The sequence below is a fragment of the Excalfactoria chinensis genome, chromosome 24 (genome assembly GCF_039878825.1).
Source record: "Excalfactoria chinensis isolate bCotChi1 chromosome 24, bCotChi1.hap2, whole genome shotgun sequence".
Taxonomy (NCBI): Eukaryota; Metazoa; Chordata; class Aves; order Galliformes; family Phasianidae; genus Excalfactoria; species Excalfactoria chinensis.
This window is the reverse complement of record NC_092848.1, coordinates 2,362,268-2,387,124: the sequence shown is the minus strand read 5'-3', so window position 1 is coordinate 2,387,124 and position 24,857 is coordinate 2,362,268. Positions and strand designations below refer to the sequence as shown.

The 24,857-nt window shown below is 48.6% G+C and overlaps 1 protein-coding gene across 10 annotated transcripts in view; it reads left to right on the top strand.

Annotated features, from left to right (window-relative positions):
* Positions 1 to 210: 210 nt before the first annotated feature.
* TANC2 (tetratricopeptide repeat, ankyrin repeat and coiled-coil containing 2) overlaps positions 211 to 24,857 on the top strand; it is a 136,131-nt gene continuing 111,484 nt past the window's right edge. For 7 of the 10 annotated variants that reach the window (XM_072356816.1, XM_072356814.1, XM_072356812.1 and 4 more), the window contains exons 1-2: positions 211 to 268; positions 14,908 to 15,054. The gene's annotated coding sequence lies outside the window, so the exon portion shown is untranslated. Of the gene's footprint in view, positions 269 to 12,725; positions 12,857 to 14,907; positions 15,055 to 22,643; positions 22,768 to 23,128; positions 23,161 to 24,857 lie in introns of those variants that run through there. The other 3 variants (XM_072356808.1, XM_072356807.1, XM_072356809.1) reach the window with 3 other exon arrangements.

Below are 24,857 nucleotides of genomic sequence, written 5' to 3'. Positions count from 1 at the left end.
AACACGACTCCAGCTTCACGTTTCAGGGCGCTGTGGGTACATCCATCACCCTGAGCGAGGCTCACCCAGCGCTCCCCGTGCACTCTTAGGGCCGCTTCCCTCTTCCTTAACGTGGGAGAGCACCTGAGACCGGCCCCCCCGGGGCGGGGGGGAAGTGGAAGAGGGGGAGGAGAAGAAAAAGGAGGCGGTGGCCGCGCTCCGTGTGGCAGAGCCGGGGAGGAGCTACCTGAGGAGGCCATTTCTCGGTGGAGGAAGGCGGTCGAAGGGGGTGAGTGAATGAGGGAAGAGCGGGGGAATGGATGGGGAAAGGCCGGGTGGGGTTTCAGTTCCCGTTTCAGGCACCGCGTGTTGGGTTGCTGAGCTTCTTCCTCGGGTAAATCCTATGGGTTAACCGCGAGGTTGCTGCGGTTCCCGTTTGCTTCCTCTCCGTCTCATCCACCTCCAAAGGAACGCGGATGCTCCGCGTAGCATCAGCTCTGCGGGCTGGAGAGCAGCGGGGCAACCGCGCCGTTGTGTTGCCCGCACAGAACGGAGCTCTGCCCGTATTTCGATAGGTTTGATTTCCAGCGATTCCTTCTGTCACTCACACCCGAGCGTTTCTCTCCTCCTGCTGATGGGGACAAAAAGAGCGAGAGGAAGAAACGGATGTGAATACAGAAGAGTTTTTTGCTCAGCCTCGACTCTGCCCTCAGCTCACCCTCCTTGTTCTTTATATTGTCGGGTTTCCAGGGCTCAGTGGTCTCAGTGTAATTTGGGATTTCCTTGTTTGTTGAGGTTTGTGAGGCTTGCTCTTACTGACTTTCGAGCTGTTCGTGCAATCCTCCTATTGCAAAGAGGAAGAAAGAAATGAGAACGTTGGAAACCATTCATTAGAGCCATTCATTAGAGCACAGGGAGCATTGCCTGAGAGTGTCAGGTTTGAGAGGAAAACGGGTGTCTTTCAGTGTAGTCATGGCTGTTTCTCTTGCTGTGATCCTTATCCTGATGCCTGCAGTGCACGTGGACTCCTAAACTGCATGAAAGTAAAGCAGTCGTTGCCCAGAAGAAGCTAAAGACACAACCTGAGGATGAGAATCTCCACCAGCTATTGGAATATAGCCCAAATGGGAGGCGTAACCTTGCTTGGCGTTTCTGCAGATGCCATGTGACGTGTGGTAATATGCTTAAGTCCCCCGAATACTGTTGTAAATCTGGCCCATAATCTATAGTGAACAGGCAGCAGGGATCTGGGAGCAGCATCTGCTCAGGGTGTGCATATGAAGAACGTCTTAATATCTTATAGCACTGAAAAAGGGCCCCGCGTTCCTTTTCCCACTGAAATCAGGTTGGCTTTAGGAATGATGGAAGCGATCGCAGACTCAGACCCATCACGGCTGTAGAAACGGCCTTTTAATGTTAATTCCCTTTGTTTAATTGAATCTTCAGATATTTTGCTTTCTTCCCTGTCGGCCTCACCTCCCCCTTGCTGCCTGTATTGCTTCAGGAGTGATTTCTCACTGCTGACTTTCCTGCTAATGCTGCAGTTGTGCTGGGCAGATGACAAAGACTGAGAGCTAACAGATGAAAGCCAACTGGTGTTACCCACGTGATTGAAAGCTGCGTTTTCCTTATATAAACAGCATGCCTGAGGTTGCTGTCCCAGCCTGCTTTATCCCACCCATGAATCTCTGGATTTACATGTGACTCTGTGTTCTGCACTATAACTTTTTTCCTTTCTTTTTGTGTGTGGGTGATTTGTTGCAGTTTAGCATCAGGAAGAGAATCTCAAGTGTACAACACACACAAGTCAGAGTGAAATGGGAATATGGCTTGAGAGGGAACCTCTGCTTCCCTAAGATGCCTTTAGGATTCTTGTGAGGCGATGTATTTCCAGCCTGCCCCTGAGCTTGGGGTATCAAATGATTCTCAAAGGCTGCGTTTCTTCTTTTGTGCAGGTTATTTTGGGAACGAAAAGCGCAAAATCTAGTTGAGGGCTGTGGAAATGGAAAGGTCCCAGCCTGATCAGTCGCTGTGGAATGACATGAATTGAACGTGTCCTGTTGGGATGGCGGTTGTGAGACACGGGGCCTTGTTGGCAAACAGCATCACTTCTCAAGGGAAGCTGGGAAAGGCAGAACATCACACTTGTTGCAGACCTCAACACTGCCTTTTTTGGGGGGGAGGGAGGGGGAATATTCTCAGTTTGAGACCTCTGTGTGCAGGTTGGGTTTCTTTTTCCCTTTTTGTTCCCACCATCTGGGTATTAATTTTATTCCTAGAGGATCGGGACTCGTTTGCTACATTCTAAAGATGGATCCTCTTGCATGAAATCTGAAATGCAAATACAGATGAGCAGAGAATGAGTTCAGAAACGATGAGGATGAATGGAAAATTGAGCAGCAGCACTTTGTCACAAGACGTTTTACAATCAGATTCTGCTAGCAGAGGCAAAACTACTTATTGGGACTTGCACTGTACTGCGCTTAGGATTCAGAAGGGAAGAAAGCAAAAGATGAGTTGGTTGACTTTAAAACATAAGTAATGATGATAATACAAGGCACAGTGTTTAGAACTAAAGGAAATACATTTATAATATGGACTTGTCAGTGTACGTACAGCTGGAGGAGCTCCAATGTTCTTGGACTCCTAGATATGAGCTAGTAATTGCCTTCGGTCTGCAACTATTTTTGCCAGGCAAAGCACATAATTTTGTTGTAAGCTATATTTTACTTCAGAAACCACAACAATCCTTTGTCCTCCGAGGAATGTGGAGCTGCATTTGTCCCCTTTTGATGGGGTTTTCTGTCTTAGCCTTTGTGTTTGGGTTTGCTACGCAGGTTAATGTCTGCTTTGTAAAGATGGGTTGGCCCCCAAGCACCACACAGCCCATATTTGTAGAAACCCTGCAACAGATGAGGAATCCAGCACAGACCTTCAGTCTGTCCTCTGGTTAAAGAAAGAGTATCTCTGGTCAGCTCTCTGTAAGCAGCTATTATAACTGGGAAAGTGGAAGGCAGGACTGTGTCTGCTGCTTATAGCCTCACTTGACCTCATAGGGGTCAGCTCTGAAGTAGAGAAATGCTGCTGCAGGAGTCAGGACTTTATAGCCCGGTGGGTACAGCAGGAGCATGTTAGGGGTATTGGTGGTGCAAGGCCAGAGTGAACCTTCTCTTTTTCCAAAGGCCTCCTGTTACAGATTGCACATTCCTGATGTAGGTTTGAGTGGTCTTGTTACCCCCATTCCAATTGCTGCATGGCACCATACTGCTAACAGTGTCATTTCTGTTACTGCATCTGTTGTCCTCTGGGCCAGCAAACAGCCTTTAGGATTAAAGTTTAATCAATCCGAGTGTTTCGAGTGAGCAAGTGTAGACTTCATCATTCTTCTGGAGAACTGCAGCCTTCTGCTTTGCAGTCCCTGGCAGAGATAAAATGTTCTGTCAGAAAATGTCTCCGGTGAGAAATAGCAGGCAAGGAATATATTCTGTGGGATGGCATGAGCAACCTTGTGCTTTAAAGCTTGTTTATTAATTGCTTGTTAATGGGCAGCGTTTGGCAGAACTTCTTTTTGGTATGGCCTCTGGAATTTTAATGGTGCATCAGTCAGCGTGTGGAGAAAATATACTCTAAAAGCAATGAATAGGATGTTCGGGGTTTGTGTCCTTTGGTGACGTGGGTGAATCGGTCACGTTCTGGTTTTGGTCTTTTACAAGCTCTACAGTAACTTTGTTGATAGCAGGGGCGTGCATTGTGCTCTGCAGCTCCAGTGCAATGTGTTGACTTGCATCCCCCACCCACCGTCAGTGTTTTCAGACATGCCAAACCCCAGCAGGTATCAGAAGTACTGAGGAGTATTTTACACATCATGCTTAAAGGTCTCTAAAAGGGATTCCCAGTGTGTTTTCTGGCTGACTGAACGCTTTGAATGCAATGTTTTCACGAGCAGAGGGGCCATTACACTCATTGGTCTCATAGATGTAGCAGTACATGATTCCATATGTGTAAATATGCACAAGTTGCTTGTTGGTGGGTGTGGGGAAGTCTGCTTTTGCTCTGGTTGTGAGAAAATGGGTGCCACTGAGCTGACTGAGCCCCTTGGTTTTCATTCCCCTGCTTCCCCTTTTGGTAATCAGTGGATATATTTCCCTACGTTCCCAAAGATACCCTTGTTTAACAACATACCTGAAAGCAGCCAAAGGTGATGGATAAACAGTGCGGTGCTAAAATTGAAGCAAGAGTTCAGGCTGCCAGTTTTGAGGCAAGGAGCTCTGCACACACACAGAGGCTTTTCTATACCCCGTTCTTTGTGTCCCTTCCTCCTCCCGTGTTGCTGCTCACCTTCCTTGACAGCTGGAAGGGAATTCTGAATTGCTGCTCCTTGAATGAGTTTTAACATCTACCTGATCCATTGAGTGCTGTTTTGGCAACCCGGTAGATGAAGTTGAAAGCATGCAGCAGATTCTCCCTTCCCCTGATCTGGCACGTTCCCTTTCTGGCTTGCTGAGCATCATTCCCACAGAAATGGCAGGAGCAACTCCCTCTGTAGAACGGAGGAGGAGGAGGAGGGCTGCTTCTTGGCTTCCTCCACCTCCTCTAGCTTTGCACCTCATCACTTCTGTTTCCAAGAAGTAGATGCAGTAACAATAATTCCATGGGAAACACGTTGTAACATAAGAATTGGCACATTTTCCTAGGGGAGAGAAATGGCTCCGAACCATATATATATATATATATATATTTATTTATTTTCTTTCCCAAATTAGATGGTAAATGTTTTGGCAGAAACTTAACACGAGCTTGGAGGCATCCTTTTTGGGGGAGGGATGATATCAGTCGCCTTACAGCTGTCTATGGAAAGCAGCATCCCTGCTGTTGTTATAGAGCATTCAGAGGCAAAAGGTGGGAGGTGTTGCTCCTGGTGCTGTGGCCATGGGTCCTAGTGCTGCCTGCTCTCTGAGCTCTGCTTCTCATGTCTTCCGTGTCCCTGCTAAAAGTTGCCCATCCTTGTTTTCCCTCCAGTACAAAATGTGGTTTCAGGGCTTGGAATCAATAGGCAAAAGTATTGTGGAGCACTTAGGACTGCTGTGCACATAACACCAGGCGACATGAGCAAGGGACTGGAGAGTTAAACAGCTTAACACATCCTGCTGTTCACCCCTTAAGTACACACACTGTTGTATAAACATAAGCACTGTACACATAGCATGCTCTGCAGCTGTACTGTGTCTTTGTCCTTCTGGAGGCACTGCTATTGCTGGATTGGGTTTTCTTCAATTCTAGCAGATCTTCATGCTTAGCACAGAAGCAAGCTGGGGGATCATAGTGTAACAAAGGTGCTGTGCAGTGGTTAGTGCCTTCAGGCAGCAGCTGTAGTGCTGGACCAGGGCCTTCATCTGCAGTGGGGTTTGCTGGAACGAGCAGCACTTTGGGTATGGTCATCAGTTGTGCTCGTCTCCCACTCATCCTGGAGGAGGGACACCATCAGGCTGGTGAGTGTACCAAGTGAGTCATGCTTGTGCACATCAGGCTTCCATTAATCAGGTCTATCTGAGCAGCACACAGGCTTTTATTTAGAACGTGGAAACACAGCCTGTCTCAGAATAAACCTACCTGTTGCACTGTATCCGTTAAGGATCTTCTCCTCAGTGCAGGTTCCCCGTCCTCCCCATACCCATGCACATATTGGTGCTGACTGTGTGCATCTTCCTTCTCTCTGAGCCTTTCCCTGTGCTTGGAGTATCTGTCCAAGCAGAGTCCCTGTTGTTTTCTAGAAATGATTCTTAAAAGTGAATGCCTTTCTAGCCACTTTCCAACTCATAATGCCACATGTCCTCCTGCGTATGTTCTGTATGGATTTGTGTGCTGCTTTGGGTTTGTTAGACCGCACCTTTTTGGGTCTGGCTCTTATTTGTGCAGCACATTTTTATCTAGTGCACACTGCTCTGCTTGTCTGAAGCTGTATATAAATAATGGAACGTCCAGGGCTTGCTGGCACAAGTCAGCAGAGAGCTGCATTTCCTGAGGCGCTACTTCAGAGCCCTGCTTGGTTTTCGAGTCCGCTGTGCAGTTGTTTTACATACAGCCTCATGTGGGTCTCAGTGCTGAGCCTCATCTGTCTGCTGTCTTACGTAAGAACACACAGACCTGCGTTGAACCTGTGAGTGCACGATGCAAACAAAGGTTAAACCGACTTCCTTTCCATTGCCATCTCTTCCTGAAATGCAGAGATAGGATAATGAAGAAGCCTGCCTGCAGCACGGGAGCGGTGTTACTGTCCTGGAAGCATGCTGGGCTGCTGCCAACAGGCATGTGGTGTGAATGAGTTCTCAAAGTAATATGAGCTTGCTATGGCCAAGGCTTTAACTTTGGGGTATAAAAGCAAAAATGGTTTAAAAAGTGGGCACTGATTTAGGAACCCTTTTGCCATACAAATGGAATCATAAAGCACAGTCAGAGGCAGCAGCCTTCCTAGGATCGCATCGAGTTGGTTTTGCCTTGTGATGTGCCTTTAGACCATTCTGAAGGGTTCTATATAAGTAAAACAAGTGTCTGATTGGTTTAAAGGGAATCCCTTAATTTCTGTTTCTGGGGACCACGACAGGCTTGCTGGCTGACACTTTGCCCTGCATTGTGGGTCAGACTAACTGCAGAAGCAACAGGTTGTCTTCCTGCATCCGAGATCAGGGCTGCAGTGCACTGGTGATGTCTTGCACATGGAATTCAGGTAGGAGCTGAGCTTTGCAGGCACTGTTCTTACCCAGTCCCATGAGGATGTGCAGAGCTGAAGACAGAGAACTTTGCCTTTGCTTTGTGCTAAAGAAGTAGTGTTTGCAACTGGGAGTTGCAGCAGTACTCAGGTTGCAGGACGCATTGTGTGCATGCATGCTCATGGCTGCTGAGAGGGGTCTGCCTGATCAGATGATGCCATGTTTGTGTGCCCACATCTGGCTTAGTCCATCAGATATCATATATGGATGCACTTGTTTGATACCTCAAGCAGCTTTGCAGCTTGCTTTATTCCTACATACACAAAAGCAGCTGGGTGGGACTTGCAGGCCTATGGATGTCAGGCCTGAGCCAGCCGGCAGGATCCATGTTCTGAGGCAGTTCTCCTCTCTGGGGGTTGATGGCAGGAGCTGTGCAGAGACTTCTGCTTCTGGAACAGCATTTGTTTTTGTTATGTGGTAGCATGCCGTTGCAGTGCAATTAGAGGAGCTATTCCTGATCCTTTGCTGTCATTTGCAGATCTCTGCTCGGTAATCTGCTTGGTGTCCTCTGGAAAGACATGTGAGTAGTCAGTGAAACTGTGCATTTTCAGCTAAGTGAAGAACAGAACGATGCCACTTTGTCCACTCTGGGGGAGTTCTCAGTAATTTCTGTTCAGAATGGTTCCAAGTACACAAGGTGACCTTCTGAAGTGCTGTGCTGAGGCCATCAAACTCAGGTCATGTCGAGCCAGCAGAGAAACCCATTTGTGTGTCCAGACATCATTACTAGTCCTGCTGATCCATTTGGAGTCACTGGAGCACTTCTATGGATTGTCTATAAAGTTGGTGATTTTCCTTAAAAAGAGTTATGTGTATTTATTCGAGGAACAAAGTGGACGTTATCTCCTGCAAGATACAGCTAGGGAACGGTTAAGCCTTTTAATATCCCTAGGTGGGAATTAAGGAACAAGAATGGATGCTTTGTAAGGAATTACTGGTTATTATTACAGACTTCTGAGAAACAGACATGAAATTAACAGTTGTGTGTCATTTCATTACTGCTTTGGCAGTCTGCTTTCCTTTTCTTTAAGGGTAAGATGGTTGCTAGGGCTTTGTAGTGAATAACCTTTTTGTGTTCAGCTCAAGGCAGAGGATAATTATTGTATAATTTTGGTTTGTGAGGCCGTTTTAGACATTTTCGGGAAGAAAAGAGCTTCGTTTCTGCTGCTCCCCTCCTTGCCAGGTACCCAACGTTGGCGTGTTGCTGCAGCAGAAAGGGAACTCTGTGTCTGCCATGTGCTCTTGGTGTTTGCACGAGGATCGGGGGATGAATGTGGCCTTGTTGCTGCTGCCTGGCCGCAAGGAGTGCAGTCCAGTCCCTGTGTGTGTCTGCTTCAGCAGCATCACTGCCATGCAGAGGTGGTGGGCAGAGATGCTGGAAGAGCTGCACGTTGGGTTACAGCTGACATCCTGTGAACCCATGTTGGCTTCAGGGGCCAGTTTTCTTCTAGGAACCAACAGCTTTCCCTTCTCACATGGCCTTGAGGAACTTACTCCCCAGTCATGCTAATCGTTAGGACTTGATGGCTCTTCAGCCCTCTGTACCAGACAGCACAGTACAGCGGCACATCATGGGGTGACACAAGGTGGGACTTTCTGGGTTCAGTTTGGTGTCCTGAGCATGGGCATCTCCTCTGAGCTGCCTCACCTTTGTTCCTCAGTAGTCATGGTGGGCCCAGCTGGGTGTCCCAAGCGCTGCCTGTGTCCATCAGTAGCACAGAAGGGCACACAGCTGTGCCTTGCTTTGCATGGTGCAGGTCCCTGCATGGCTCCCCAGGCTCTGCACTCCTTCTGCAGTCACTGAGGCTGGGCAGACCCTGTGTTTCCCTGCAGCTGCATGGTGAGGCTGCACAACCCTGCTGTCCCACAGCCTCACTGCAGCCTGTGTCTGCACAGCACCCTCCTCCCTCTGTGTGTCAGCACATTGCAGGAGTGCCTGTACGCATCTACTGTATGTTTTTCTTCACTGCTGGATGAACGTTCACAATTCAGCGTGGCAGCTGTTATCTTTTCTTCCTTGCAAATTGCTTTGTTACACATGCAAAGTCTTAAACGAAGGCAGACAACAAAAGTTAGCCTTGCTGGGAGCTATCTAGAATTGCAGACTGCATGTATTTATGGGGTGGAAAATATTTAAGATGAGAGAAAACATATTCTTGCTTAAGGTGTGCCTCTAACTCGGGATCCATCACTTCTGCACGTTGCCGTGGCAACGCTGCAATAGCAAGGGAGTTCCTTTTATGGCTGATTTCCGAGCAGGGAGCCGGCAGGCTGGGTTACTAAGCAACCCCATCCTATGCTTCGGTAGCTAGGAGAGGCAGCCAGTGCTTTGTAATAGTGCCCGTGGTTCTGGTCATATGTTCCTTCCATCCACTTCTGTCTCTTTTGGTGTGAAAATAATTGCTGTGGAGTATGCTTACTGTTCCTGCCTTTGTGGGGCTGTTTTTTCCCTCCGTTCTGCTTTCTCTCACTTGAATGTTCAATGCAGGAACATTCATAGGAAGGAGAAGACAACGGTCCATTTATCTGAATATAATCAGTCAGAGTGCTCTATTCAACATGTGATGCTGGAGAGTAATTAAAGTGATGCCGTCTGCACGGTGTGAAAGGAGACACATTCTTGGCCTCCCAGGTTTGCAGCTGATCAGATGTCACATCAGAGCCCTGTTGAGGTGCAGGTGCTGGGATCTGCTGGAGAATTCTTCCAATCTCTGCTCTGACACAGGTTCCTTCCAAGGTTTGATCTTCCCTGTCCATCTGAGGGCTGCTGCTAATGAGCTGCCTGGTGGAAAAGGGACGTGTGTGTTCGTAAAGCTTAGGAAATCATTAAGAGCTGTATGGTGAAATGGAAACGTAAGGTTGAGCTGTGTTTGCATTTGAGTCTCATCCTACCTGAGGTTCCTTGTCAGGTCTCCCCTGCTGACCTTAAACATGTTACGAGGACATCATCTGTGCTGCCAAGAAGGGGTGCATCTTTCAGTCTTCCCATTCAAAGGAATGGGGAGCTGGTTTTGCAGGGACTGCCTTCAGGCGCACGACCCCTCCTACATAAGCTGGCAGAATGAGGCCCAAGTTTCAAGTTGTGTGTGGCTGAACTGGGATCACTGTGATGCGCATTGATCTGCCAGTTTTGAATAATGCAAATTTTTACCTCTTTCTTATGGATCTGCCCAGCTGAGCGGCTGGAAAGGAGGAGCAAGTATGGTGTGTTATCCTCAGAGCTGCAGTCTGCAGGCACCTTGTGTTGGGTTGGCTCCAAACACCACTGAGAAGTTCATTGGGTCTGCTTACAGCCTCCTTCCCTATGGGAATAATGCATTCCTAATGCATTTGCCTGCAACCAGGGTGTGCACAGGATAGTGAACACCCCAAGGGGACATGAATCAGCTTCTTGTTGGTTCACCTGATGTTCCAGTCAGGTAGTTAATGACCTATGTAGTGGCAGCTCTTTCCATCCTCTAAATGTGGAAACATAGTGAGGGCTGATAGGTTGCATTTGGTGCTGCAGAGAACTTGTGAACACCGTGTCTCTGGTGACCTTTTGCAGTGTGTTTCAGAAGTCCCAGCGAGTGTTCTGCAGTTGGACTGTGGGATGTTGTTGGTCTGTGGAGCATTGGGTTTGGCACTGTGTCCATCCCTCCTGCTCTGTTGGCTCTGCCACTGTCACTGCTTTTAACTGGGGTTAGCAAACTGAGCCTAAAGCATCTGTTGGAATGTTGAAAGGCCCATCCTAAGTTTAGCTGCACGGTTTGTGTGTCCCAAACCTTGGAGTTAATTGGCATGTGTGCTTCTAGAAAAGATACAAACAGTTTTGGCTGCATAGTTTTTATTGGTTTGGGATCTTTTTTTAGGTAATATATTGGAATTCATCTGGACAAAGCAAGGTGGGTTCCCTGATGGTTTATTATCACTCCGTTGTCTTGAGATGGGTAGTTTCAGCTTGATACAGCAACCGTAAATGTGGCCCTTCGTATCTTGTACCAATGTTCTTGTAAACAGCACTCACACCAGCCCACAGTGACATTTAGCATTACTCAGTCCTTGTACAAATGACAAACGTTGGCTCCATGCAGAGTTGGCTGCGACTAGTCACATATGTCAGCAATAACAGAAGACAGCACCTAAAGGTGCCCCGTGTGCTTTGCTTCTAATGCTCTGTTCTGTTGTCTGCATATGGAAATCCCCACTGGAGTGCTCCTTGTCAAGGGAGGTCATTTCACAACCTATTTAGGGAATGGGTGGTGAGAGGTGATCCTGGTTATTTTGAGAGGGCAGATGTTATTCCCTTGGAACAAGTTGACCATACCCATTGTGACGGAGCATGGGTATGCAGCCTTGGCTGGAGCAGAGTGGGGCTGAGCCTGCTCGTTCCATGTGATTTCAGTCCGCTGTTGTCAGCAGAAATGGTTCTTAATCTTTTGTAGTAAATGTCAGGTGAGGAAGTGACAGTTCCGAAGGTAACCATTTTCCATTTATCCTCAGTCTGTAATACATGAGCAGATACATTCACTGCCTGTGAATGACCACTGCTGTCAATCCAACCTCAAATCCGTGCTTTTCTGTGCTTCTGGAGGGATTCTGCCTGTGTAATTTATCTGCAGACGATAAAGCACGGAGTGGCGGGGAATTAACGGCTGCATTCAGTTTATTAGTTAGATGTTAAATATTTGATTGCAGTCAGGCTGAAGATTCACTACAGTGTGATACGGCGCTGTGAAACGGCTGCAGTGTCTGAAATGGATCAGATGGGAAAACATCCTTATGTTTGTGGGAAGCCGATAACCGCACGTGCATCGCGCTCCAGGTCGAAATGGCATATATTATTCTATGGCATTACTTACCGTCTAGGAAAGGGATATGAGGATCCAGATAAGAGGGAGAAGACAAAGATTAGTTTAATCCCTTTGGTAAACATCCGCCATAGCTGGGCGAGGCAGCAGCACAGAGCGAAGCCTGTAATGCTTATTTATTTCCCTTCCTGCACGTGAAGAAATAAAGCTGAAATAAGGTGTGAGAAGGCGCTATGTACAGCAGGCTGCTCCTCTCCTCGTTGGGCTGCTCATGCTCTGAGGATGCAGTATAAGGAGGCTCTGCCATCTCCTGTTGCTATTCATTCCCATTGAATAACAGCAACCACGTCTTGAGTAGTTCACCAACCAGCTTTTAAATACAAGAGGCGAGCGCTGTTGAAATTCTGCCCTAATTTGCTATGTAAATGAGGCTGTTAGGTTAAATGAATCTACTCGTAAGTTAGTGTGCTAGGCAGTCTGGGTTACAGGGGGTGCAAACAATGAGAGTTCTGCATTGGAGTGAAATACATCTGCGTTCCCTGCTCTCTTTATTGGGTGGTTGTGCCCCCTGTGTCACTGCAGTGTGTCCCTGGTTCTTTGGGGCACAGCATTGACTTAATGAGTTTTGAGCAAGGGGTACACAGCATTGGAGGCCGAGGCACACAGGGAGCGAGTGGCTGGGAAGCAGGCTGTGTCAGGTTGGAGATAAATAACAAGAAGAGCAGAACTGGGACGAATTCTCATTGCTGTTTTGTCAGGGGATTGCTTTTCCTCTCAGCCACCGGCAGCACTACCTGTGGTTGCTCCTTGCTGGGTGCAGTATCAAGGGACAGCAGAAAGCTTTCTGACTCCATGCTGTCCACGGAGGCTTCTTCCTCCTCAGTTATTTACAGCTTGTTTGGGAGAAAAGCACATGGGCTGCCCACTGAGTTTCCATTTCTGTTGCAGGGCCGTGTTACTGCTGCGTAATCCGTCGTACAATTAAGGTTTGATAAAGGGAAAAGAAGCGTGGTTAGCTACGCCTACGCTGTTATGTCTTTTGCCATAGCATAGATCTTTAAGATAATGTAGAGATACAATCTGTATCTGCACTTAAGGTGTTCTCCAACCCCACTGCTCACCTGAAAATGCATTTCTGGAAGGCTCTGAAGATCCCATAGGGTAAAGCCTTCTCTTTTCCATTCTGCAGATGTGTCTGTTGGTCTCCAAGAGCTCCAGAAGTCATTTTTTTTTGGAGCAACAACCTGAGAAACAGCCTAAAAAGAGCCTCGGGGTCATGCTGTCACTGTTTAGAGTAATGCATTGAGCACGTAACACCTGGTAAGTACTGCAAGTGTCACTGCCAAAACTGAAAGTTATTTTCACGTGGAAAATGTTCCAGAGCTTGACAGTGTTTCCCACACATCTGTACTGGCTTCCAAATGGAAGAGCTTGTGAAACAGTAGTGAGGTGCGAGTACGCCAGGAGGGAAAGCTCACTCTGCAAAGTGAGCGTGCTCGGATTGCGTTTGGAAGCAATCTTTCTCCGTGTCCATCTGAAGTGAAAGAAAAGGACACGTACAACCCTGCTATACTCCTTACAAGAGCTGTAAGCAGCCAGCACATGGCTGCCTGATTGCATAGAGCTGAGGGAACAATGTGCTGGGCTTGTGCTTTCCAGCTGTTCTCTTTTCATTGTGTGTTTCACTTGTTTGCCTGCAGTTGTGTGTTTGCGCTGTGCTGTCACAAGGCCCAGCAGTGGAGCTGCAGTGTTGGCAATGGAGCTGCAGCAGACGTGGCTCAGCGTAAAGAACCTTTTGGCTTTTTTTACAGTACTGAACACATTTGTCATGAGCAGTCAGCAAGAATAGCATCCGGAGGGCTGGTTGGAAGCAAGGAGAAGGGGAGGACCTTCACTGCACGTGGATAAAATTGTTCTCTGCAAGACTAAAATGGCTTTAGATTGGCAGCTCTGACCCTCAACAGCTGTCCCCAGAGCTCAGCAATACTCATCGGCCCAACTTTGTGCTCCAGACACTTTTGCTTGCAGTCCTCTTTGCTGATGAAGTTAATGTATGGCTCGTGGTCATGCCAAGTCAGTTTGGAGTATTCCCCAGAAGGTTTTGTATTTGTTTTCAAAATAGAGAGGAAAACAAAAGGGAATGCTGCTAAAATTATCCTTTGTGTCATAAACAACTGTGGGGTGTTGTGGGAGCTCTGGCTGCTGTTGGTGGCCGGCCCCAGTTTCTGAGTGCTCATCTGCTTCACCTTTGCCTATGGGTGACACTGTGCTGAGCTGAAGAAGCCATGGGAAGTGACAGCAGAGTGCATGCATGCAGGCAGTAGTTTTTGCTGAACAAATGTCTGATTGGTTTCATGGTGTCCACTGCAGAGCGGTTTTAACTGCGAGCTGATGACCTAAGGAACTAGAGCAAGTGCACTAATAGGTATGCAGGGAAGGTAGCACTGACAGGCAGCAAGCACAGGGCCAATGATGAAGCAGATGAATGCTTCTCCAGTGACTCTGGAGTTTATGGTGTGAAACGGCCTTTGAAGCCAAGGGAGCTCTGCTATTAGTTGGAACAGCATCAGGGTCTCAGCTTTGGCTTTGGAGGCTGATAGGGATTGTGGGTGTACATGGTGTGAGCTCTGGGACACATGCTGTGGGTAGGGCAGCTTCTCCATGATGCAAATCCCAGGGTGCAGAGCAGGAGGTCTGCACTATGTTCTCTGCTTATGGTCCTCCAGCCTTTGTCTGGCATGTTTTCTTGTTCCTGTCAGAGGGTGAGGAAGAGGTTATGCTCTGCCCTCTCCCTACCATGGCTGAGGCAGTGTAGCCTGTGAGAAAGGTTAATATGAACGCTATCATTCTTTTCCCATACCGCAATAGAAATGCTTTTTAAAGCTCGAACGCTTATTTTTAGGATTGACAATACGCAGCTCTCTGTATTGGCCCACAGGAGAGTAAAAATAGACGGAGGGGGATTGTGCAGATGTATGTGAATAATTCTTGGCATAAACCTGTGATATATTCCTCAAACGCTCGTCTTAAGACATTTCTCTTTCTCTTTTTTTCCCCCCCTTTCATTTCCAGTTATGCATTTTGCTGCACTAAATCTCTTAAAATGAGATCATTCTCAGACATTGCCATTTGCAGATAGTTTCCTTGGTGTCGGGCTTTCTGGTTTTTTGGTTGTTTTTTTTTTTATTTCAAGCTTCTTGAGTGTCATAAATATGATTTCTATGGGTGAACATCAGATGGGTTGCTGCAATTAACGATGTCAGCGTGCTCAGCTGTTTGCTGCTGTTGTGTTGTCCTTCCTTGTGGGTTCTGCATTGGAAGAATGCATTCCTCTTGGCCTTGCTTAGATGTCTTTACGTTTGTATGCACAGGTTTCCTAGCTGGGGCTCACAGCATGGTTTGAAGGCAGCCAGGAAGGATCTTTAATGGCTCTCCTGGAAGATGTTCAGCAGCCGCTCCCACTGAGTGCATTGAATACTTACACAAGGCTCCAGCAGCAAACTGCAGTGAAGTATAAGGTAAGGGGTGGTCACTGGAGTACTGCACGCATGTGTTAAGGACACCTTTGGAAGCCGAGATTAAAACTTGTACGTGTATCTTTTTGCTATACAAGAAATATATCTAAGTCCTAAACTTTCAGACACCCTTGGTTTTTTTATGGTGCTGCAGCACATACTGTTCATAAGTCCTGATAGCCCAGCCATTATTTCATGTAGTCTCTTCTCCCCATTAGTTCAGGCAGTCCCTTTTCCTCAGAGTGAAAGCATTCTATCTTATGCTCAAAAGGGGAATAGTTAAAAGGAAATACTTTGAACTCCATCAAAGCCGGCCCTGGGAGCCTCTCAGGGAACCTCTCCTCTCCCATGCATACAGCTGAGAGCAGGCAGCCTAAAGGGTACTTCAGAGACAGACAGTCCATAGGACAGCATCAGCACTGCAATGGAGATGTGTCATCTCAAAGCTCTGGATGTGAGGACTCATCACCAGGTTATGGGGATCCTTGTCACCCACCTGTGCCGTGGTGTAATGCGAGGACTCGATGTTTCCCTGACAAGGGCAGTTCAGAATGTTTTTGCTGTACCTTCCTTTGGTTTCTTTCCCCTGAACTCCAGCCCCAACCTTAGAGCTGCCCCAGCTCTTGTGGTGCTTGTGGTTCTGCTACAGTGCATCCTGAAAGCAGGTGCTTGTGTAACAAAGCAGGGAGGTTTCCTGCCCTCCACACCACTTGCCTGGCTGCTGCTGTTCGTTTTGCAAAGGGTGTGAATGGTCTCCATCTCCCATAAAAGTGAATGTAATTCAGGGTGTGTGGAAAGTGAAAGTACCGGAAAAACAGGCTGTTTTGTTACTGCCTTTCCTGATTCTGACTAGAACAAACTCGTTAGGGGTGTTCCTTGTCTGCTTGAGCTTCAGATGAAGAAATGCTGTTCGTTCTCACTTCATACACAGGCTAGTGAAGGGAAGTGTCTTATTCTGCAAATGGCAGAGGGAAAATATTCTCTTTATGTTTTTTATATTAGAGCTTGAAAATGGCTTGCATCACCAGTGCTCAAACCGGTGGTGGATTGCTCATTTCTTATACGTAGTCGCTTCATCTCACTTCACCTCATCACATACAAGCACTTTCTTTTGCTTCAATTTCCCAAAGTCCTTATTTCATTGAATAAAATGATAGAAAATCCAGCAGCATGATAGCAAAGGCTGCTGCTCCCCCTTTGCTCATCCAGCTGGTACCTGGGAGGAGCAGCTCTGTGTGCTCTTGTTTCTCTGGTTACGTCACCAAAGTTGTTAGTTTTCCTTTGAGCTGCTTCATCTGTGTATGGAGGTGAGCACTTTGACATGCAACTTAATGCTGTGTAACATAACCCTTGTCTGTGTTAAAGGACAGCACTTGCTTTGTTCTGCAGTACCTGGGTGTCCATGGGTAAATGGGTAAATGACTGCAGACTGGAAAGCTTGGGCTGAGCTGTCTTAACAGAAGGAGCTGTTTATCATTGCCTTTCCCAGCTATACTAGTTGTTCCATAACCCATAACAGATCTTATCACCATTCTGCTTAGTTATCTGTTTACTTCTGTAAAAGACTTTGGGGAAGAAGAATTAGGAGCTCTATGTACAATTGTACATACGCCTAAATATCTCAGCAAGAGAGGTGTGGATGTTGGAGCAACACAAAGTGCCCAAAGCTGACCAAACTGTGCTTTCCTTGCAGTGTTTTGCTTGGTTAATCAGGACGCTTCTCAGTTAGGCATAAAATGAAAGTAAATGATGAGAACAAAGATGTGCTGAGCTACTTGACAAGACTTGAGCACAGGGTACAGGATCTGTAGGTGTTTGGCATAGCCCCAGCACTGCAGATATTTTAGCTCTTGGTTATTTTTGATTCGGCTCAAATATGGTTTACCTTAAAAAAAAACAAAAACAAAAAATAATAACTGCAAAGTATCTGTTGTTATACAACAAAGATTCATAATGGGAGAAATTGCTTGGCAAAGCTATAGGTGTGAGCTGAGGAGTTCAAAGTGCTGCTCTGAACTATCCAGGTTCCAGCCTGTCATGGAGCACTCAGGGCTAACAGCTGGTTTGTTCTGTCAGATCACCCTCTTGGAGAGAAGAAAAGCATAGGGAGGCTTTAGAGAGGCACAAGCCCTGTGGCCACCTGCCATTGCTTCTGGTCAGGTATAAGCCTTTGTAGTTTTGGAAGCAACTAGGGTGGGATGCTGGGGAAAGCAGTATTGTTCCCGAATGGAATGGGAGTCCTTCATAGGGATGAACCAGCAGAGCCAGTGAAGAGCCCTTAAACTTCAGGCTGAAGTGGTGGAGGGGCTTGCAGGCAGTGGCAGAGAACCCTTCCCATCCTGCCCCTCGCTGCTTGGATAGCTTGGAGGTATTGCTGGGCTCCTTTGCCATGAGCATGCATGGAGGGGGAGTCCAGTGGCAGCAGGAGCAATCTGTAGCTCTCCAGAGTTGCTTCGTTAAGTATAAGTCCATTATCAACTTTTGTTCCTCAGTGTAGGTCCAGTCTGCAGACAGCAACTCTGGAACAGGAGGAGGAAATGACTTTATGTGTGGGCTTCTGTTAACTGTCAGTGCAAAAGACCAGTATATGAGACAGAGGCAAGGCCTGCAACGGCAACTGGGATCAACTGTGAAGTAAGGAAAGTGTTAAAAAGGAACTGTAGATCAAAGTGTCATTTTTCACTTTGTAAATTCACCTCAAGTACCTCTACAGTGTCATTAGTCCTGAAGATCTGGATTCCTTTGCTGCCACAGAGTGCTAATATTGCTAGCAGAGGGATTTATCACTGAACTGCAGCCACCTCCAGGGTGTAAAACAACACCGGCCCGGTGGCACACAGGAGTGGCTCACAGCAGTGTTAGAAAGAAGGTTCAGGAGAATAACAGAGCAGTTGGGAAGGTCTGCAGGAAGGACGTATGAATAAAACATGGAGTAATAGGGCTCAGCAAGCTACATTTGGGGCATTTCCTTGCCTTTAAGATACACAATTCTGAGGGAAAAAAATGCCATTCAGTGTTATTAATAAGAAGCAGAGCCTCCATTTTTTTCCCCTTCTGGCTTAATGCTCCCACAGGAGGCTGACATTCCCATGGAAGCAGTGTGAGGACTGTGCCAGGCCTGGCAGATCCTCTGACCTGTCACCTTGCTTGGGAAGCTGTCGTGAGAAAGGCAGCAATGCTTACAGGAGCCACTGAATAGGAAGAGAGAAAATGATGATCATTTTCCTGAAATGAGAGACCCACACCCCCTTTCATAATAAGAAAATCCTTTGAGTGTAGCCCACACACGTTTCAGAGGCGGCTGCTTTAGTGATCATTGCAAGCCAAAATGTTCTGTCAGTACACACCTACTTCCCAAAACCAGTTGGGTTCATTAAGAGAAGGTTGCGTTGTAGTTCGTGCGCCTTTTGGAATAAATGGAATAAACAACAATCTTGACTCCCCTGGGATAAAAAAGAGCACAGATTCTGCCAGCTGGTTTGTAATATGAGTGTGCTTTGCACGGTGTATTTTCACAGCTGCCTTATCAGTTTCCTGAAATGAATCAGGGTGGAGCAAACAGTTTAGGAATGTCATGAAAGAAGGATCTGGAGCGTTGCTGCAGTTCATGATAATAAGGCCCTCTTGGGATAGCGTTTCAGAGTCAGGAGGTATCCTACTGGGGATGGGAATGAGGCTTTTACAATGTTATTGCAAACAAATTCATCAGCTGTTGTGTCTGCCCTGGGCTGGAGGCATGCTTTTCACTCTTTGTGACAGCCTGACTTGATGCCGCTACTGGACAGGAGGCACTTCCAGGCCTCTCGCTGTGAGATGCTGTTTAGCCAAATGTGGTGGTTTCTGCCATCGTAATTCATCTTTGTGGGAGCTGAGGGATCTCAGAAGTTTGCAAAGCTGAATGCTTGCTATTGCTGAGGCATCAGCTCCACCTAAACCACCTGCTGTGGGTCAGCCTTCTGCGCATCGAGGGCTGCTGGGACCAGTGGGGCTGATATGGTGTAGGAGAACCAGAGAGCCAGAGGAGGAAGCATTCACTGTGTTAGATCTGGAAAGAGTTACTGTGTTGTTTCTCTGTCACAAAATAACCACTCAGAGCAACGCTCATATGCAGCACTTTGGATTTTGGGGTAGGCGAGCAATTAAAAAATCTATCTTGATTGATTGTATGGGTTGAATGGGAGCCATGACGTGCCGGAGAAGAATCTGACTTGTTCTGTTAATGCAGTTTGGTTAAACACCCTTTTTTCCATCACCATTGAGTTACAGTGTATTTAACAGAAACAAATAGTGAACCAAAGCTTTCTCCTTTCCTAAGAATGACTTTGACTAAAGCTTTACTCTTTACAATACAGCACGTGAGCTCCATTTATCAAACCGCCGACAGTTATGCTTTAAATAAATAGCCTTATTATTTTGTTGGCTTGCAAAATATCAATTGCTGCTTTAGAACCAGTATTGTTCCAAGGTCTGACGGTGAAGGAGTGCTGTCAGGCTTCCCTGAAGGTCCCACAGATGTGGGCTGCAAAGGGTGGCAGTGCCCTATAAGTGCCTGCTCAGCAGAACTCTGTGCATCTGCTTTGTGCTGTTGTGAATTCCAGTGCTTTCCTGTTAAGGTTTTGCAGTGCTCAAATCAGGTTCAAATGTACCTATTTTATGACAAATACTTATTGGATAGGATATCCTGGTGTTGACATAAAGCCTATTTCAATGTTTAACCATCCATGCCATTAGAAAATTACTCCTTATTTCCAATCAGAATCATCGTTGCCACGTTTTATTCCCGGTACCTCTCATCCTGTTCATGTCAGCGATGGAGAACAAATAATTCCTTGCCTTTCCTGTTGATCCTAGACATGCGTGAAGGTTGTTGTCTCCTTTCCTTTTGTTTTAGCACACCAAATTGCTCCTTTCAGTGGAGAAGAGAATAGGAATAAGTGGGACGTGCAGAAAATAGCACCATAATTGGTCGTCTTTTCCCTGGGCAGTACTTATTAGCAGAAGTGTTTTCTTAAAACCGACTGGGCTAATTAGAACCACAAGACTAATTTTGGGGCGTGCAGCCCCTATAGCAGCAACCTTTGTCTGAGCATTCACTTGGTTGCCACCAGCAGTCCTTAACTCTTAAGGAGGGAGTTAAGTTGGTCGCTGTGTGACTTGAGTGGGAAAAAGCCAGAAGCTGCTGTTGTGTTTGGACACACACAAATTCCAGTGCCTTCTGTTTGCAGAGAACACACCAACTCTGTAAGGTGAACACATTGGAAGCTGTGATCATGACCTTTCTTTACACGAGTGCTATTTGCACTCTGATAGCTGTACCCCAGTGTGCCAGAGCTGCGTTGCTTCACTCAAGATGTTATCTTGATCACATGCAATCATTAAAGCTCCCCCAGTGCCTCTCAAGTGGAAAATGTTGAGCTTGGCATTGTTGCCGAATTATCATCTGCATAAATACATCCTCTCTTCCAAACTTGCAGTTAGGATTTGCCATACACTATTACTCTTTTGCTAATGGGTGTTTGCTGTTAAACAGAATCCCCGAGGTTCCCCTTTGCAGTTGGTTCTGCGTTGCCTGCCCATCGTAAGCAATGTTTATTTTCCTATGGTCACGCTGAATAGCATCCATCTGGAAGTTTATCTGCTGGTATCTGAGTTAAGAGACTGAGTGTTTTAATATCTTACCGTAGGTATTCCGGCTCTTTAAAGAGACGAGATCTTGTTTATTACAGCCATTTTATTTCTCTTTGCTGTTGTATAAACTTCATGGCAGTTTGCTGCAAAGACCACACAAAACATAAGGAGTCGATTAAGGTTTGATGTCCTATTTAGTCCCCTGTTTCACCAGGAAGATGTCTGAATCAGTGCTTGTCAAGCTGAGGGGCCAAAGGTGGTAAGGTGTGGATGTGACCAATGGGGAACTTGGACCAGATTTCTGGAGCAAAATCCAGAATGGTGACCCTGAAAACTCCCCCCCATCCCCGAGTCCATCCTTGAAGCCTTAAGTGTTATGAGTATTTTGTGTTGATATTCTTCAAATACCTGCTGTTGTGCCTCTGCAGTTCTGCAGGTCTGGGCGGGTTGGTGCTGTATATAAAGTCTGAATGGCCGAGATGCAGGAACCAAGCGTGCCTGTGTGTCCCAAAGGCATATTCAGAACAAGCCTTGTGTGTTCCAATGGGATCTGGCTCATTGCAAAATGCAGAGGAGGCTGCTGGGGTGGCAAGCAAGGATGCTTTCTTTTCAGTCCACAAGGATTTCAAACCCGAGCACTGACTTGGAGCAGTGGGTTCCTACTTGGAGGGCGCCCAGCTGAGATTAACACACTGTACAGAGCCTGTGCACACAGCATAAATACATTGGAATCACATCTGCTCCAAGAGGTCCTATAGCCAGAAACATCGCAGAATGCCGTAAGACCTTGGGGGAACCATTCTGTGTGCATTTACTTCTGGCTACTGTTGGAATGGACAGTGCAGGAAATGGACCTTCTGTGACTGCTCTTAAATGCATCGGGCTGCCCAGCACCACTCAGTATTGGTCTCACGTGGCTGCTGTGTTCCTGTTCGGAGCTGCCCTCCTGCCATTGCCTCCTTCAGCTCTGAATGGGAGCATCACATCTCGTTTTTGTCCACAAACCTGCGGCCTTGGATCTGTTTCCTTCGTAACGATACGGTGACATATAAAGCAGCTGACATCAGTTCTGAGAATACTCTCTCGTAGGTGGAACTATTCTCTTCACGGTGCTGTGAGGCAGTGATTTGCCATGCTAAGAAGGAGAACACAGGACGTATTCTGACGTCTTATTCACCCCTGGTGTACGTGGTTGAAAAAGGCCGAAGGGGTCAGCAATTAGAGACGGCCCTTCTGGGAGCAGACACAAGGAGCTGGGAGGATGCAGGTTTCTGCTTCTGGAAGGTTCCGTGCTGCTGGTTGACCCGTTCATTCATCCATTAGGCCGTTAGCTGGACTCCATGCACAGCGCTGAGGGAAGGGCAGCGAGACGGGGCATCATCCGGCCCAGCGAGCGTAGGGACTGCAATTAACTTAATTAAAGGGAACAGTTTGTACTGCGGCTGAAAAAAAACCCTTGAGTAAGGCCGAAATAGCAGCCTGTCCACCGAGCTGCGGCCTTAACGCCTCAACCCCGCGCTGACTGACGCCTCCTCAGCGCCGCTCCCGCCTTCCCGCCCTCACTGCGGGCCGGACGCGCGACCCCTCGCGGCGCTAAGCCACGCCCACTCCTTGCTTTTGGCCACGCCCACTCTCCGCTGTGCGCCGTCGGAGGAAGGGGGCGATTTGCATAGCCACGCCCCCTTCATGAATACCCATCCGCCCCGCCCGCCTCACCTCCGCGCGCATCGCAGGGACGAAAGGAGGGAAGGAGCCCGGGGGCGCGCCCGCCGTTCCCTTCCCCCTCCGCCCGGGGGGCGAGCGCGGCCCCGCCCGCTTTTTCCCTGCGCCCTCCGCGCGGCCCTGCGCGCGCGCGCCCGCGAGGCGGCGGCGCGCTGCGAAAGGAGGGAGTGAGCGCGCAGAGCGGGGAGGTGGGCGCAGAACCGCCGCCGCTGCCCGGGAGCAGCCGCAGAGCCGCCCCCCCCCCCCCCCCCCCAACAACAACCAACCTCCACGCCGCCCCTCCCCGTCGGGCGCGCGCCCGCGGCGGCGCCGTGCTGAGTGGGAGCGATCCGCGTGCGTGTGTGTGTGCGGGAGGGCCGCCGGCAGGTATGGGGGTGTGTTGTCGTGGGGGGGGTATGTCGGCGATATGTCGAGGGGGAACGCGGTATCGCGGGGGGGTCGGCAGCCACTGGCTGTGCGAGGGTGGGGGGGCGGCCTCGGTGCGGGGAAGCGGAGCCCGCAGCGCCGCCACTGTCTGGGAGTGGGGAGGGGGCGCGGCGCGGGGAATAGGGGATAAGGGAGGGGAATGGCCGCGGGGGGGGTCGGCAGCGCTGCTTCCGTGCTCCGAGGGGAGGGGGGGTGGTGGCGGAGCGGGGCGGGGGGCGCGGAGCCGCAGCGCTGCCCGGGGGGGGGGGGGGACCGGGGCAGGGCGGTGGGCGCCGCCTCTCCGCTCCACCTCGGCGGCCGGAGCGGAACTCGGAGCGTGTCCGTCCGTAAGGCGTGAGTTCAAATATCGATCCCCATAAAGGTGCCGCAATCGGAGCCTTTCGGTGCTTCGGAACCTCTCGGCGAACGGCTGGGAGCTGCGCTGGGATGGCCGGGTGGTTGTAATGCCGTGAACCCGCGGGCTGCGCTCCGGGGCGGTGCGGGTCCCTCGGTGCGGGTCCGCTCTCACGGCTGACTCACGGCGATGCTAGGAATGCAATCATACATCATATTGCTGCTGCTGCTGCTGCTCTGTAGCGGTTCCCATCTTGCTTTCATCTCTCCCGTTCTTCCATTGCTTTGGCCGCGGTGCAAGGTTTGAGTGTCTGTTTTATAGCTGGAATTCCTTTTTTTTCCCCTGAGCAAAAATGTGTTTTTTAAGCTACCTGATGGTCGCCCTTCGGGCTCTCTTTCTCTTCAGAATGCGAGTTTGCATAGAACACCACCTTTAGAATGGAGAAACCCTCAAGCATAACCTGATAGATCGGGTGAAATGTCACTTGTTTTTTACTGCAGCAGTGCATGCAGGCACACCCACCTTCCAGCCTGCGGTCCTCATGGCTGCATGGCAGTGTGCGGAGCTGCCTTTGGACCAGATGTGCATCCTTCAGCACAGCTGCATGCAGTGGGTCCTGCAGGTTGTGCTTCCCATCTGGTTTTGCAGCAGAACCCTTCACCTGTGGGGTCTCCTGGTTTGTTTGCAGCAGGTTTGAGTGTTGCTGGCATGGAATCTTAGTCTGCCTTTCCTTTCAGGGTGCTGCTGTGGCAGTAATAGGAGGCTGTGGATGCTCCATCCCTGCAGGCATTCAAGGCCAGGCTGGATGTGGCTCTGGGCAGCCTGGGCTGCTGGTTGGTGACCCTGCCCATAGCAGGGAGTTGGAACTGGATGAGCACTGTGGGCCTTTGCAACCCAGGCCGTTCTATGATTAATAGAATATATGGCTTATTTTATTAAACAACAAAAGGAAAAGGAGCTGGAAGACTCTTTAGAGCTAAACCAAACTAACATTGAAGAAGGGGGGAAAAAAATCAAGCATCTTAAAACCCTCCTGATCTTTGTGTGCGGGTTCTTATGTAAGTTATGTTCTTCTCTACCCTTTATGCAAGTTTTTCTTTCTCTGGAGCTGGTCCTGTGTGAGCTCAGCTGGTGCTCAGTGCAGTGCTGTGCCCATGGGATGTGGATATCCAGGGCTTGGGTGTCTCCAGGAGCAGCACTTCCAGCTGTGTGCAGGTCCATCCATTCATTGTAACTCTTGCAGTCAGCTTCATTGCTCCTTCCAGATGACGTCTTGCACCTTGTGCCCAGCGTGGTTAATACGTTGCTATGGACATCGGTGAGCGCTGAGCGCATCCGTGGAGCGAGCAGAAAAGCAGTTGGAGCTGTGCAGGAGCAGGGAGCTCTGTGCTCATTGCAGCAGACAGACCTGGTGGTCCTGAGTGCCATGGGATCATAGAATCATAGAATGGCATGGGTTGAAAAGGCCTGCAATACTCATCCAGTTCCAACCCCCTGCTATGTGCAGGGTCACCAACCAGCAGCCCAGGCTGCCCAGAGCCACATCCAGCCTGGCCTTGAATGCCTGCAGGGATGGGGCATCCACAGCCTCCTTGGGCAGCCTGTTCCAGTGCATCACCACCCTCTGGGTGAAAAACTTCCTCCTAATATCCAACCTAAACCTCCCCTATCTCAGTTTAAAACCATTCCTCCTTGC